Raw genomic sequence first — 16,097 nt, 5'->3', positions numbered from 1 at the left:
AACTTTTATTTGCTATTCATGTACTGTCCTTTACGTTCGGTCCTCTGCAGCTGGTAGTTGGTAGAGCATGGCTTTTGCAACACCAGGATAGTGGGTTTAATTCCTGGGTTCTCCCATACGTAAAAATTGTATGCACGCATTACTGTAAAACTGCTAAATGGCATATATTATTATTATATTATTTCATAAAACAGGTGGACATGGAACATCCTTTTCTCAGACAAACAGTGTTGTACACAGATTGTACACACATTTTTTTAAACAAAAGAGTTAAAGCTTTTTAATCGGCCTTTAATGTACATATTTGGACAATAGTACGTTTTTTACTTTACATTCATTCCCCATCATTGGGATCAGCCACTGGCTTGGTTGAGGCACCTGCTTGGGATGTTGTTGACCAATCCTAGGGAATGTCACCAGCTCCCTCAGATTTCTCTGTGCTCTTTTGTTGAATGCTTGCTTCCATGAGTCGACACGCCACAATTGCTCTATTGAATTGGAGATCTGGACACTGATGGCCGGTCAAGAACAAGAACAAGTTTGTGTTCCTTTATGCCATTTATCAAATGGGATTGAATGTGTTTGATGATGTATATGTTGGTTTGTCAATATGTGATCAAACTTTGGATTCTTTTCAGGGAGCTTTTTGGGACAATAGAAGCACAGGTTTAGGGCACAAGGCTAAAGGGATTTTTAAAAAGGATTTTAAAGCGACATTAAAGCATAAATTAATCCTCTAAATGTTAGTTGTCACCATCAGATCACAGAGGACAGTGTGTGAGTAACTTGACTGCTGACTGACAATCTTAATATTAGTTGGTTGGATGAAGTTAAGTTAGGCTAGACAGCATAAGAAATTGAGCAGTTGGTTTCATACAATGTCCTTTACATACTGTAGGCTATAATGTCCTTTACCCTGGTGGAATATCATAGTTTGTCCGTATGAGAAAATTAATGGATGTCTGATAATGTGGCAAAACTGTGTTGTCAAAAACAACAAAAAATGTAATAAAATCCTAGGCTACATGAATTGCTCTGTTAAAGATTGTATTGAAATTGAATTTGGAACAAAATTGAACTTGTCGGAACAAACTTGCATCCGAAGCATCTTTAATAAACCAATAGAAGTTGTTTGAGCAAATTTGATCTGCAACTCTTTCGGTGATTAAATATTTATTGAATAATGTGACGTAAATAAAGTGTGATGGAATGTGCAAAAAATGGACGCGTACGTAACGTTCAATAAAAATTGTCCAATGAAAACACGCCTTTGAAATGCATGGGGAAAATATTAGACAGCATCACTGATTGGCCAAGCAGCTGCTTTACAAGAGAGATCCACTGTTGAGCGCTACATCCTCTTTAAAGATTGTGAATGGTTCACGCCTAGGAGGCTGCCTGACACAGGTTTGTTGGATGTTTAACTTTATGCTTTGCCTGTTCAATTATATTATTCCAAGTTTGTGCTCAATAACTATGTAAAAATAAGAAATACATTATTGTTTGTTTGTTTGCGCAATAACTGGGTCATTAAAAAAACAACAGTCGCTCAGTTTTCAAAAGGCGTAACGTTAGATGTCTGATGGTGGATTAACTCGTTTTAAATGTAGATAATATCCATCATATTATCAATACAGATTACGTGCACATCGCTGGCTGGATAGACTACGTATTTTAAGACGTAGGCCTATACAAAAACAATATTTATATTTTACAGGCGTTCCCTATTTCGTAGCATGCTCGGTGAATCAACACGTAGTCATAAAAATAGCTATCTGCTGTATACATTTTTCTTCCTGTAAACTATATATCAACTTCTTGCGACCGCAAACTGTAAAGACGAAATTTCTAAGGCAGTCTAGTGGAAGAGATTGAATAAAAAGGTCGTAAACTGAAAGGAGATACTACGTTTGTGAGACACTCAACTTTGTTTAGAAACGTTTATTATCGTGATGCGCGCTTTTAGGACTTGTGAAAGGATCCCGAATGACGCCATTGTTAGTTAATTCGCTAATATTGTAATATAAGTTTAAAAGGAGACAATGTATCCATTGTCAAACTCGTGTTGTGCCATCCCCGCCTTGTCATTTGCCTCGAGACAGTTTGCTGAGTTACTATCAGTGATTCTCGAAAAATATTCATAGGTTAATTTGTATACTTTTTAAAACTTTTATTTAAACAAGCAATATAAAATACAATATTTCCATTAGTAAAACAAAAGCGATAGGCTACTCCGATGCATAGAGAAAACAATTCAAATACTTTTGATTATTTTGGAATTAACAGTAACTTTCTTTATCATGTTTCATTTTAAAGTGAAATTGGGATACCCATTTAAGTGATCGTGCAAGGTTCTGTTGAAATTGCAATTTAGCAATTTATTTTCAAAGAGTAGCTCAAAGCCTATTAATGCTGCATTAGGCCTACTCAGGGTTTCAGTCTTAGTGACCTTCTCAAATGAAGGTTTCTTTTTTTCTTTCGCTAAACAGTTAATTCCTAAGCATTATTAAGCTTAGTACAGGTGGCAAGGTTTAGACCTGTTGGTGTTACTAAGTCTTCAATGTTCTTTGCCAGAAAGCTGTAATGCACACTTTCTTAACCCTGCCCAGGCCAGTCCAGGGTGGCTTCAAGTTCACAGCTATTTCAAAGACATACACTTGCTACCAATGGTTGTAGCCTACTTATTAGGCCCAAGTTCAAATAATGACAGGTGCCATTTAAACTTGGTTTGGTAGAACACCTGAACATTTGACATCATAAGCTAGGCCTATACCTGGCTCATTGTGGTACAGCAGACAACCGCATTAGAGGAATTGTGTGGAATGTTGCCTGGAGTCTGTTTTTACATTTACATTTACATTTAAGTCATTTAGCAGACGCTCTTATCCAGAGCGACTTACAAATTGGTGCATTCACCTTATGATATCCAGTGGAACAACCACTTTACAATAGTGCATCTAACTCTTTTAAGGGGGGGGGTGTTAGAAGGATTACTTTATCCTATCCTAGGTATTCCTTAAAGAGGTGGGGTTTCAGGTGTCTCCGGAAGGAGATTTTTGACATTGACTCACTGTCTGAGTGTGCTGCTTTTAACCAGCTCTCCTGTTGACAATATTCTTGCGATGCGAACCCTTTTTTCCACTGGATTGGTCTGCCATGTGCTTATATGGCGTAGCATTGTTCATATACTACAAAGGAGATAGTATTTTCTCAGTGTATTACAGTACCGCTGTTTTTTTTTTTTTTTTTTTATAGGTGAAAGGTGAATGTCTCTTATTGATAGTTGACTACAACCCCCAGGGGCAGTGTGTTCCCGAAAATCTGGAGTAGTCCGCATAATTAAAAAAGTTGCCAGTAGTAGCATGAATTCATGCCTCTTTGAATTCAGATATGAAGTGATGTGTTGACTGACAACCATGTGGCAACTTCTACAGAAGATCTTCTCATGCCTTTTACGATATATTACAAAGGGATTCTGGTTTGTATTTGTATGTTACAGATGTTACATCTCTCCAAATGTGCCACAAAAGAGATCCGGAAACATATTTTTTTATGTCCGTATGCATGAAGTAGGAGATGGACTACAAGATGGACCACACTGTGTCAATTTATACATTTTTTTATTATCAAAGGCGGAAATCCTCAGGAAGTTTAGGCCTTCTTGTTGCTTAATCTTCAATCTAACTGCAGTTAGCGGTCTAAAGTTAGACTTGACAGATTTTAAATCTACAATTGCTACATCCATTTGTGGACTTAAATTGAGATGTAATAATAACAACAACGCAAGCCTATGGATACACTTTCCTACTCATTCACTTAACAAGTGTAAATATTTGTATGATCATAACAAGATTCAACAACTGAGACACAAACTGAACAAGTTCCACAGATGTTTGACTAACAGAAATGGAGTAATGTGTCCCTGAACAAAGGGGGTGTGAAAATCAAAAGTAACAGTCAATATCTGGTGTGGCCACCAGCTGCATTAAGTACTGCAGTGCATCTCCTACTCATGGGCTGCACCAGATTTGCTAGTTCTTGCTGTGAGATGTTACCCCACTCTTCCACCAAGGCACCTGCAAGTTCCCAGACATTTCTTGGGGGGAATGGCCCTAGCCCTCACCCTCCGATCCAACAGGTACCAGACGTGCTAAATGGGATTGAGATCCGAGCTATTCGCTGGCCATTGCAGAACACTGACATTCCTGTCTTGCAGGAAATCACGCACAGAACGAGCAGTATGGCTGGTGGCATTGTCATGCTGGAGGGTCCTGTCAGGATGAGCCTGCAGTAAGGGTACCACATGAGGGAGGAGGCTGTCTTCCCTGTAACGCACAGCGTTGAGATTGCCTGTAATGACAACAAGCTCAGTCCGATGATGCTGTGAAACACCGCCCCAGACCATGACGGACCCTCCACCTCCAAATCGATCCAGCTCCAGAGTACAGGCCTCGGTGTAACGCTCATTCCTTTGATGATAAACGCGAATCCGACCATCACCCCTGGTGAGACAAAACCGCAACTCGTCAGTGAAGAGCACTTTTTGCCAGTCCTGTCTGGTCCAGCGACGGGTTTGTGCCCATAGGCGACATTGTTGCCGGGGATGTCTGGTGAGGACCTGCCTTACAACAGGCCTACAAAGCCCTCAGTCCAGCCTCTCTCAGCCTATTGCGGACAGTCTGAGCACTGATGGAGGGATTGTGCGTTCCTGGTGTAACTCGGGCAGTTTTTGCCATTCTGTACCTGTCCCGTAGGTGTGATGTACTGATCCTCTGCAGGTGTTGTTACACCGGGTCTGCCACTGCGAGGACGATCAGCTGTCCGTCCTGTCTCCCTGTAGCGCAGTCTTAGGCATTTCACAGTACGGACATTGCAATTTATTGCCCTAGCCACATCTGCAGTCCTCATGCCTCCTTGCAGCATGCCTAATGCACGTTCACGCAGATGAGCAGGGACCCTGGGCATCTTTCTTTTGGTGTTTTTCAGAGTCAGTAGAAAGGCCTCTTTAGTGTCCTAATTTTTCATAACTGTGACCTTAATTGTCTACCGTCTGTAAACTGTAAATGACCGTTCCACAGGTGCATGTTCATTAATTGTTTATGGTTCATTGAACATGCATGGGAAACGGTGTTTAAACCCTTTACACCTTTACAATGAAGATCTGTGATGTTATTTGGATTTTTACGAATTCTTTGAAAGACAGGGTTCTGAAAAAGGGACGCATCTTTTTCTTATCTCATTTCCATTCTTTTCACTTGTGAATGATGCCCAGCATGTGCAGTAAGGCAACTTTTTCAAATCATAGTCACACACATCATGTAGCCTAGCCCATATGCCTATATGTTTTGATTAGGTTGGTATCTAACTAAACGGGACAAATAGCTCCAAACGTAGCCTATAGTCCTAGGTCCCCTGGAACACCGTTAGAGAACACAGCCTACAGAGCCTAGTGAAACGTGTTCTTATAAGCCCAGTCACTGCACAAACACATGTGAAAACTGAGCCATTACAATGATAACTAGATGATACCAAAAACTATTTGTCCAATCTACTTAAGCTAAATATGTGGCTGCTCATGGTTCTGATTTTTGTGCAAGTAGAAAAAACATGTTGACTCACTCTACTTGTAGAGAAATGCCAATGCCATCCTCTTTCATGTTGACAACATGGTCTATGATTGTCATACAGGACACGCCTTTATATTTTGTTGTCCTAGGCTACCTATCTAAAATACTTGCTCGCTAGCCTAATTTCCTTTCATGGGCAACGTTAACTAGCTAACATTAGCCTTCTACATTTAGCTACATTTTGAACTTCCATCCTCTCAGTCCAGGGACACAATGTATGAATTTATGGTTTTGATCCGTAATCATTGGCTATTACGGAGAATAAAGTAAAACCACAAGTCCAAATCCCTATCTCCATCCATGGTTAATTTAGGAATGGGACAATTTTAGCTAGCCAGCCACCAGAAGACAATTCAACGAGATGCAACAATTCCAAGTTGTTTCTGTCAATTAAATATTTCTCTCAATGTGATGGTAGTGAAGCCAAATCCCAAACATTTTTGGGGGGAAGCCTGGCTTTTTTTGCATGGCTTATTTCTTTGCATCGGGAAAAATATGGCTTTTCTTTATAAAAAGACATTTCATGCAATTCTACTACACTTTATATGACTGGAGACACTAGCAGAATCTTTTTTAAATGACAAATTACAGGGTAGCCTACTCTGCTGACACAGACAAATGGCTCAATAAGAACTATGTTGTCCATATAATAGGCCTACAAGAAAGGGAGAGACAAAGTATATGATGTCCCTCTAAATAGGATGAGGAAATAATTCCCCCCCCAAAATAGTAAGTAGCACTGACCCAACAATGATGATAAATAGTGAATGTGCGCACTCACCTGGGATATTGCCGATGCTCTCCGCTGGTGCCAATAAGATGGGCTATACTGTTGTTCGCTCGGTTAAATTGAGAATTTTGATAACTAAAAGACAGATGAGTCGCCTCATTGTCTTCTCTTTACAGCATTTACTTTCCAAACCATGTTTTCCTGCAATTTGTATTATGAAATATTGCGATATGCCTGGCTTGGCCTCTCTACTTTTCAGACAGTCGCAATTTAACAATAACCTTCCCAAATTACGTCTGCTGCATTTCCTTCCGACTATGCAATACGATTTACAATCAAATGATTTTCTGTGGCCAAATCATGCTTTAGTAGCCTATTTTGAATGATTATTTTTTTTAACTTTTGTATAGACGAGAGTAGGCTATATATTTTTGGCAATTTTAATTCAATGTACTTTAGCAAAAGCTTCCCCTAGCCTTATGGATGCACTGCCTATGCTTGCATATTAATAACAACCTCATTCGCTATTTGAGTACAGGCTATGGATAACTTTTGTTGTTGTTGTAGGCCATTCTAAATAAAATAAATGGTTCCATCCATAGGCTATATGTAAAGACCAGATTAAATTAAGAATAGTCTGATCGGTGAGAATTATCAAGTGCTTGTTAAATTGTGAATGAGAGACTGAAGTGTGTGCAGCCTGCGTAAGAAGCAGAGCTCATGCCTTTCATTACTTTTTTCAGAAGGAGGAACTGTTTCATTGTTAATTGCTCAACACTCCATTGGAAATCTTTGGAGAAAATATCAGTCTATGTTCATTTGTATTCCTCATACTGTAAAATAATGCCACATAATTCTAAGCAAACTTTGTCTGCTAAATTAACTAGTGTAGCCCACAGCCATATGGAACAGCCAGATCAGGGCCTAACATAAGGTAAACTCAGAATATTCTGTTCTTCTGAAATGGGCTACATTTTCTATGTCATGTTTCTTTAGAACTGTCTAAAATAAATAATGGATTTATTGTGATGTAGGCTATATAAAATGGATATATTAGACTTTTTAAAATATAGATGTTCCTACGGTCTGCATCAGTGGTTTGAAGACTCTGTGGAAGCCAGGAGATGCTAAACGTGTTTGTTAATTAACGGTCAGTTACTTTGAGACCGACAGGTTCATGACCCTCTTTCCATTTAACCAGCATCCTCACCCAAAGAGCACTGACCGACACCGGGTGGACGTATATTTTTTTAAACTCCAGGTGTCATGTCATAGCTGACACCTCACTCTTTCTGCAGACATTTTTTATTCTTAATTCAGAGCAGATATTTAAGAGTTTATGGAAAACGTGGTCACCTAAAGGGGATTTTACTGAAATTCTGTTACCAAACTTTGTACCTGCACAGTACTTCCAATAAATGTGTTTTTGTAAATATGTCTGAAAATTGTTAAGTAGTCCTTGTGCATAGAGTTGTATGGTTCGTTACTTTTAAATGATATATTTTTTTTGCCATAGATATTAAGTGAGTTGCAATGCCGTTACCGTGGAATTGCCTGTCAGTAACACGGGTCTTATTGGCTCTTAATAACCAACCATGCTATTTTGTTAGTTTTTTTGCGTTGTTCGTATCTTGTTTTGTACATAGTGTTGCTGCTACCGTCTCTTATGACTGAAAAGAGCTTCTGGAAATCAGAACTGCGATGGCTCACCTAAAACTGGACCAAGAGTTCTTCTTCAATGAGTCAGAGGGGAAGGATATAATACAGACACCAGGCCCATATCCCCGTTATTCGCTGGAGAAGGAAACGCAGATTTCATGGAAAGAGATCAGGGTGCCTTGTGCAGATCAGGCGATGAGTGGCTAATCTGCCTTTGCCTTCCATCCTGCTAGCTAATGTTCAATTGCTGGAAAATAAATGGGACAAGCTGAAAGCATGTTTATCCTACCAACGGGACATAAAAAACGGTAATATCTTATGTTTCATCGAGTCGTGGCTGAACGACGACATTAAGAACATACAGCTGGCGGGTTATACACACTCGACAAAACAGCAGCCTCTGGTAAGACACGGGGCAGGGGCCTATGCATTTATTTAAACACAGAGATGTGTTCAAGCTCTCCCTCGATTCTTCTGATGGCATTGAGGAGTACACCACATCAGTCACTGGCTTTATCAATAATTACATCGATGACGTTGTCCCCACAGTGACTGTACGTACCCCAACCAGAAGCCATGGATTACAGGCAACATTCGCACTGAGCTAAAGGGTAGAGCTGCCGCTCCGACACTCGTCGAATGTAGCAGGGCCTGCAAACTATTACAGACTACAAAAGAAAACGCAGCCGAGAGCTGCCCAGTGACACGAGCCTACCAGATGAGTTAAATATGCTCGCCTCGAGGCAAGTAACACGGAAACATGCATGAGAGCATCAGCTGTTCCGGACGACTGTGTGATCACGCTCTCCACAGCCGATGTGAGTAAGACCTTTTAAACAAGTCAACATTCACAAGGCCGCAGGGTCAGACAGATTACCAGGACGTGTACTCTGAGCATGCACTGACCAACCTGGCAAGTGTCTTCACTGACATTTTCAACCTCTCCCTGTGAGTCTGTAATACTAACTTCAAGCAGACCACCATAGTCCCAGTGCCCAAGAACACTAAGGTAACCTGCCTAAATGACTACCAAATCATAGCACTCACGTCGGTAGCTATGAAATGCTTTGAATGGCTGGTCATGGCTCAAATCAACATCATTATTCCAGAAACCCTAGAACCACTCCAATTTGCATACTGCACCAGCAGATCCGCAGATGATGCCGTCTGTATTGCACTCCACACTGCCGTTTCACACCTGGACAAAAGGAACACTTATGTGAGAATGCTAATTCATTGACTACATCGCAGCGTTCAACACCATAGTGCCCTCAAAGCTCATCACTAAACTAAGGACCTCAGGACTAAACACCTCCCTCTGCAACTGGATCCTGGACTTCCTGACAGGCTGCCCCAAGGTGGTAAGGGTAGGTAACAACACATCCGCCAAGCTGATCCTCAGCACGGGGGCCTTTCAGGGGTGCGTGCTCAGTCCCCTCCTGTACTCCCTGTTCACTCATGACTGCACGGCCAGGCACAACTCCAACACTATCATTACGTTTTCTGATGACAACCGTGGTAGTCCTGATCGCCGACAACGATGAGACAGCCTATAGGGAGGAGGTCAGAGACCTGACCGTGTGGTGCAAGGGCAACAACCTCTCCCTCAACGTGATCAAGACAAAGGAGATGATTGTGAACTACAGGAAAAGGAGGACCGAGCCCGCCCCCATTCTCATCGACGGGGCTGTAGTGGAGCAGATTGAGCGCTTCAAGTTCATTGGCATCCACGTCACCAACAAACTAACATGGTCCAAGCACACAAAGACGGTTGTGAAGAGGGCACGACAAAACCTAATCCACATCAGGAGACTGAAAAGATTTGGCATGGTTCCTCAGATCCTCAAAAGGTTCTAGAGCATCCTGACTGGTTGCATCACTGCCTGGTATGGCAACTGCTCGGCCTCCGACTGCAAGGCACTCCAGAGGGTAGTGCGTAGGACCAGTACATCACCGGGGCCAAGCTTCCTGCCATCCAGGACCTCTGTACCAGGCTGTGTCAGAGGAAGGCCCTAAAAATTGTCAAAGACTCCAGCCACCCTAGTCATTAACTGTTCTCTCTGCTACTGCATGGGAAGCGGTAACGGAGCGCCAGGTCCAAGAGGCTCCTAAATAGTTTCTACCCCCAAGCCGTAAGACTCCTGAACAACTAATCAAATGGCCAGCCAGACTATTTGCATCCCCCCCACCTCTGGAATGCTGCTGCTATTATTATCGCTGTTATTATCTATGCATAGTCTTAAAGTGAATATCTACATGTAGGGCTGGGCGATATGACTATATAATATATATATTTATCGTGTGACGATAAAATGTCTATGGTATCATATTATGCTCTATCGTTTATTTCGTTGTTGTAAATCACACTCTTTACAGCAATATTTCTTGTCAATTGGACTACCCTTTGCATTCTTTCACAAAAAAACATGGAGGAGAGTGAATGTGACACAGAGTACGGCGACACGGAGCTCGTACCTAAGAGGGGCTACTTTGGTCAGATGGACGTGGTTTGGGTGTGAAGTCTGACACGGACCAGAAAACCGTCCTCTGCAAAATATTCCTCATGCCGGTACCGACAACGGGCTCAAACACCACTAACATCTTTTACCACCTACGCAAGATTCATGTGAAACAGTACGGAGAGAGTCTACGGATGAGACTCACAAAAGTACAGTCGAATGCTCAACACAAACCCCCCAACTCTGTTGCAGGAGGCTTTTGCCCACGGCACACCCTATGGCAAAGAATCACGAAGATGGAATGAGAACAGCTGCCGTTACAACTTACATCTGCAAAGACATGGCCCCAATTTACATGGTCGAGAAACGGGGGTTTCGTGAATTGGCGCTAACACCCGACCCAATGTACCAAATGCAAATTGATATGTGACACATTAATGCCAAAATAACACACAAAACAGGCAAGCCCACCCCCCCCCCCTAAAAAAAGTGTGTGTATATATATATATCTATCTATCTTTTATTTGCAGATTTTTATACATTCGTATTCTGTTCCATGCTTAATTGAAAATTTGCACCAAGGTTCTAAATAAAAGGAGAAAGAATCAAATATGAGAAAGTACCTTTTTACATGTTGAGTATAATTCAAAAGGTAGTAAGAAGTAGGCCTTTACATGTGGTAATTTTATATAAACTATTTATTCATTGAATTTACATAATGTGCAATATCGTAATATGTATCGTTATCGGGATATGAAATGACCTATATCGTGATATGAGATTTTGGCCATATTGCCCTGCCTACATGCACATATTACCTTTACACCGGTGCCCCCGCACATTGACTCTGTACCGGTTCCCCCTGTATATAGCACCGCTATTGTTATTTACTGCTGCTCTTTAATAATTAGTTATTCTTATGTCTTATTTTTAGGTGTTTTCTTGAACGGCGTTGTTGGGTAAGGGCTTGTAAGTAAGCCTTTCACTAAGGTCTACAGCTGTTGTATTCGGCGCATGTGACAAATACCATTTGATTTAATTTGCTGCGATGAACACAGACCAATTGCTCTAGTTTACAAACTTGTGATTGTGATTATCATGTGGAGGATTCTTGTCCTGTCAGCTTTGAAGTACAATGACAGCATTCATCCCAAACCATTCAAGTTAATCTGGAAATGGAGGCTTGTGGTGTGGAGAAAAAAACTCTTGGTCCTCTCTCGTCTCGAATGTTCGGCGTCTCTCACATGAGAATCTAGCACTTTCCGCTTCAGATTACGGAGCTCTCTCTCTCCTGTTCTCTCTCCCTCCCTTCTCACACCACTCTGTGGAACAGGGCCAAGGGTGCACTGCCTCTCCACCGTGACCTGCCTGCTCCGCTCGTCTTTGGCGGGGGTTACTAACGGCCAAAGCCCTCAGGCCACAGCAAGTCAGTGAGCCTTTATTTATACAACACTTCTACCAAGGCTCTGACCACGGCCTGGTCAAACAGGAAATCGGCACTCGGGCAGGGGTGAGCTGTAAGGTATTAGCGCGTCATTGGCGAGAACCCTATTCCGTTGAGTGTAATTTTAGAGCTTACCTGCTTACCTCTGTCTCTGTAAACGGCTAAATGGGCTAAAGCTGAGGAGATTAAGGGTGTTTAATGCTTTCCATTGATAGTTAGATGCTAAATGGATATTAGTCCAAATTGTTTTGAGTTTGTAGCATTTCGGTGTGAAAGCGTGGTGATTTTAAATTGTTTGCGAAGAAAATCAATAGTCCCTAAAAAAAAAAAGATGATAATGTATAGCCACAGTGGGATCGGAGTGCTGTAACGAACTGTTGATATAAAAATATGTATGAATGTGATTTATAAATATAACATTTGGGGTTTAGGCCTAATGGTTCTTCACCACTGGATGACAATTTATCCTGTAACACGAAGTCTTTTTGAACCGAGGTATGAACCGAACCGTGACGCATGGATTTACTAAACCTTTGCACCCCTACATTTTATTTGAATGTTAAGACAGCAGGTTTGGCGCTTTGTGTTTGATGTTACATGTAGAGAGATGCGTACAGAGCTATTCTCTTATGGATCATGGTTATGAATGGCTTTTTGACAAACGCACATGCAGTTTGAAATTGAACTAGGTTTGGGTCTGATTTTATAAAGTATGACTTTGAAATTGTCCTCTACCATGTTTTTAGGATTCATAGCCCAGACTCAGATTCTTAGGTGCAATCTGTAAATGTAATTTCCAATTAAAAGTGCTGACCCTGGTTTTGTTTGTAAATGGGTGTGATGGGTCTTGGCAAATAAAGGGATTCTACTATCTGTGGTTGAATCTGCAGTGTGTTGGTGGGAGCCTCATGGAAACTTGGCAGGTTAGGTAAGCCTGGTCCCACATCTGTTTGTGCTATATGGCTACAGTTAGGTGTGAGAATGACCATAGGAGTTGGCAAGATGGCACAAACAGATCTGTGACCGGCCTATGGCTAGTTTTGAAGCCATTTTAGCAGACTACTGTCTTTCGGTCCTGTTGACCGGGAGGCTGCAGTCACCGAGCCATGCCTGCAGTGCGGACAACCTTCCCTCACATTCACCCCTCCCCAATGTCCCATCTCTCTATGACCCTGTACAGTGTGGTCGTGACCCAGCACATTTGATTTCCTCTCGGGTCACCTGCTGTCCTCATGAATGCTGCTCTCCCCATCAAAGTCACTTTTGTGTCCAAAGCGGAGTGGGGATTGAGGGTGAAAGATGAGGCTGTGTCCGTGCAGGGCTAATTATAGAAGGATGGATCACTTTGCAGTTACCTCCCCACCCCCTACAGTCATTCCACAACTAGCCACCTCAGTCACACTAGTCTAGATTGACCTCCCTGCTCCCTTGCAGTGAAATAAATCTATTATGCTTCCCCCAACGTGTGTGTGTCTCGTATGTTAACAACTTTGTATGTATAGAATAACGATCCCCCTGCCCCTTTACTACAACATCCTCCAGAGCTATTTGTAGCTAATGCTGTTGAATTATCAATGAGGCATCAGCGCTTAACAAATCACAACACGCACGCACACACAGCCTATTCAATAACTGAATAGTGCATGGCGGTTTTGAGGGGTTTTTCTGTATGCCAAAGGTTGTTGCACTAGGCTAGAGTATCCATACTGTGCTAATTCAGGAGAGAATCAATATGCTACAGGGATGGTGCTGCTGATTTTCTCCAATTTATGGGAATTTTCACATCACTGAGACTGGAAGCCTGTTGGCTTTGGTCCTGAGAATTCAAGGTGGATTCAAGAGGGGCTTTTCAGGAAGGTGCAACGTTACAGAATTGCATCTTCCTGAATGTTCCTGGATGTTCTATCTCAGTGACCTCTATTTGAATTAGATTTATGTCTGCAATTGCCAGGTTCAGAAAGTCCCACTTCAATGAATACACTGTACATCTAGAAGTGGAGTTGCTGGTATTGTGACAGTGTAAGCCCTCTGGGCATTTCTAACTGTAAACAATTGAAACTGAGCTAGCACGCTGCTTTCATACACCTATAGCAGTTTAAATCCCTAGTCTTCTAAAGAATTCCCTTGACTTTAGCTTTAGAGGATGTGTTTCTGGACCAGGCCTTGGAATGGGCTAGGCATTGTATCTGAAGCAGGCCTAAGAGTGGGTAGGGGCTATCGGTTGTATCTGGAACAGGCTTAGGAGTGGGAAAGGTTTAAAAGCCTGGCTTCAGTACTTGGGCTAGTGTGCTTAATACAGATCCCAGTCGTCAAGCTGACAATCTCTGGGGCTTTCACTTCCTTGAAGTCTAACACTCTTAACCTGAATAGACTGGAGTGTCTTGTTTGCGTGCCTTTTCAGACCTGGGTTTCAAATACATTAAACATAATTTCTGTGCCGGTTTGAGCCTGTCTGGTTCGATAAACCAGTAGAAAAGTCCCAACTTCAAATCCCGCCCCATCTGGCACTCCAGGTAGACTCAATCAAATGCTCAAAATTGTTAATATATTTGAACCCCGGTGTGGTACCTGTCTATTGGTCTGTCTCAGGGGTAGGGGAGTTGACTTGGTTCAGAATAAGCTCATTCCTGGACCTAATCATGTTCAATGGAGACTTTCCTTTAAATGCTATTTGTGTCTTTGTTTGTGACTGGGTGTGAGATGGAAACACTTGAGGTAAACCGTTCAATATTTTTATTCTCTTTTTTAGTAAGACATACTGTACATTTCCATCTCTTTAATGCATTATAAGCATTTTTGTCTTATACACTGCATAATGCACCACAATGCATGATATAGGCGCTCATTGTTGCTTCATAGGAAGTGTTACCATTTCAAGTCTTCAATCTCCTTTTCAGATATGGGAAGTCACGCTTTCTTTTTTCTTTCTTTTTATATATACAGATCATCAAGCATATTTACTTATCGATCTATCATCTTAGTCCTGGTGTCATTGGTGACGTCATCTGGCTTCACTGCCCCGTGTTTTTCTAGAGTTTCTAGAAAGAGCTTTCTCTGAATTGTGTACGTTATAGCAAACTCATAGCTTTTATGACAAGGGGAAGCCATTGTCTACAGCCAAACTAAGCTACACTGAACAAAAATATAAATGCAACAATTTCAAAGATGTCAGAGTTAAATTTTGTATAAGGAAATCAGTCAATTGAAATAAATTCATTAGGCCCTGATCTATGGATTTCACATCACTGGGAATACAGATATGCATCTGTTTGTCACAGATACATAAAAAATATTATAATAATCAGAAAACCAGTCCGTATCTGGTGTGACCACCATTTGCCTCATGCAGTGTGACACCTCTCCTTCGCATAGAGTTGATCAGGCTGTTTATTGTGGCCTGTGGAATGTTGTCCCACTCCTTCAATGGCTGTGCGAAGTTGCTGGATGTTGGGGCCTCCCGAGTAGCACAGCTGTCTAAGGCGCTGCATCGCAGTGCTTGAGGCGTCACTACAGACCTGAGTTTGATCCCAGGCTGTGTCACTGCCGCCCGTGACCTGGAGGTTCATGAGGCGGGACACAATTGGCCCAGTGTCGTCCGGTTTAGGGGAGGGTTTGGCCGGCCAGGATTTCCTTGTCCCCTCGCGCTCTAGTGACTCCTTGTGGAGGGTCGGGTGCCTGCAAGCTGACTTTGTCTGCAATGTTTCCTCTGTCACATTGGTGCGGCTGGCATCCAGGTTAAGCGAGCAGTGTGTCAAGAAGCAGTGCGGCTTGGCAGGGTTGTTTCGGAGGACTCATGGCTATCGACCTTCGCCTTCCCCGAGTCCATAGGGGAGTTGCAGCGACGGGACAAGACTGTAACTACCAATTTGCTATCACAAAATCAGGGAGAAAAAGGTAAAAAATAAACTGTTGCTGGATATTGGCAGGAACTGGAACATGCTGTCGTACAGGACATTTTCAGCTTCCTGGATTTGTGTACAGATTCTTGCAACATGGGGCCATGCATTATGTTGAAACATGAGGTGATGGTGGCGAATGAATGGCACAACAATGGGCCTCAGGATCTCGTAGCTTATGCCTGCCCATACCAACACCATGGGACACTCTGTTCACAACGTTGACATCAGCAAACTGCTTGCCCACTTGACGCCATACATGCTATCTGCCAGGTACAGTTG

The 16,097-nt window shown here is 42.2% G+C and overlaps 1 protein-coding gene across 3 annotated transcripts in view; it reads left to right on the top strand.

The window, feature by feature from the left end:
• acsl1a (acyl-CoA synthetase long chain family member 1a) overlaps positions 1 to 16,097 on the top strand; it is a 53,903-nt gene that overhangs the window by 1,098 nt on the left and 36,708 nt on the right. Inside the window, exon 1 of one of the 3 annotated variants that reach the window (XM_071406937.1) lies at positions 448 to 538. The exons of 1 other annotated variant lie outside the window; for it this stretch is intronic. The gene's annotated coding sequence lies outside the window, so the exon portion shown is untranslated. Of the gene's footprint in view, positions 1 to 447; positions 539 to 1,285; positions 1,408 to 16,097 lie in introns of those variants that run through there. One more of the 3 variants, XM_071406936.1, reaches the window with a different exon arrangement.

Source organism: Salvelinus alpinus, chromosome 6 (genome assembly GCF_045679555.1).
Source record: "Salvelinus alpinus chromosome 6, SLU_Salpinus.1, whole genome shotgun sequence".
In the NCBI taxonomy this organism is placed as follows: Eukaryota; Metazoa; Chordata; class Actinopteri; order Salmoniformes; family Salmonidae; genus Salvelinus; species Salvelinus alpinus.
Note: the sequence above shows the minus strand (reverse complement) of the source record. Positions and strands in the feature narration are given on the sequence as shown.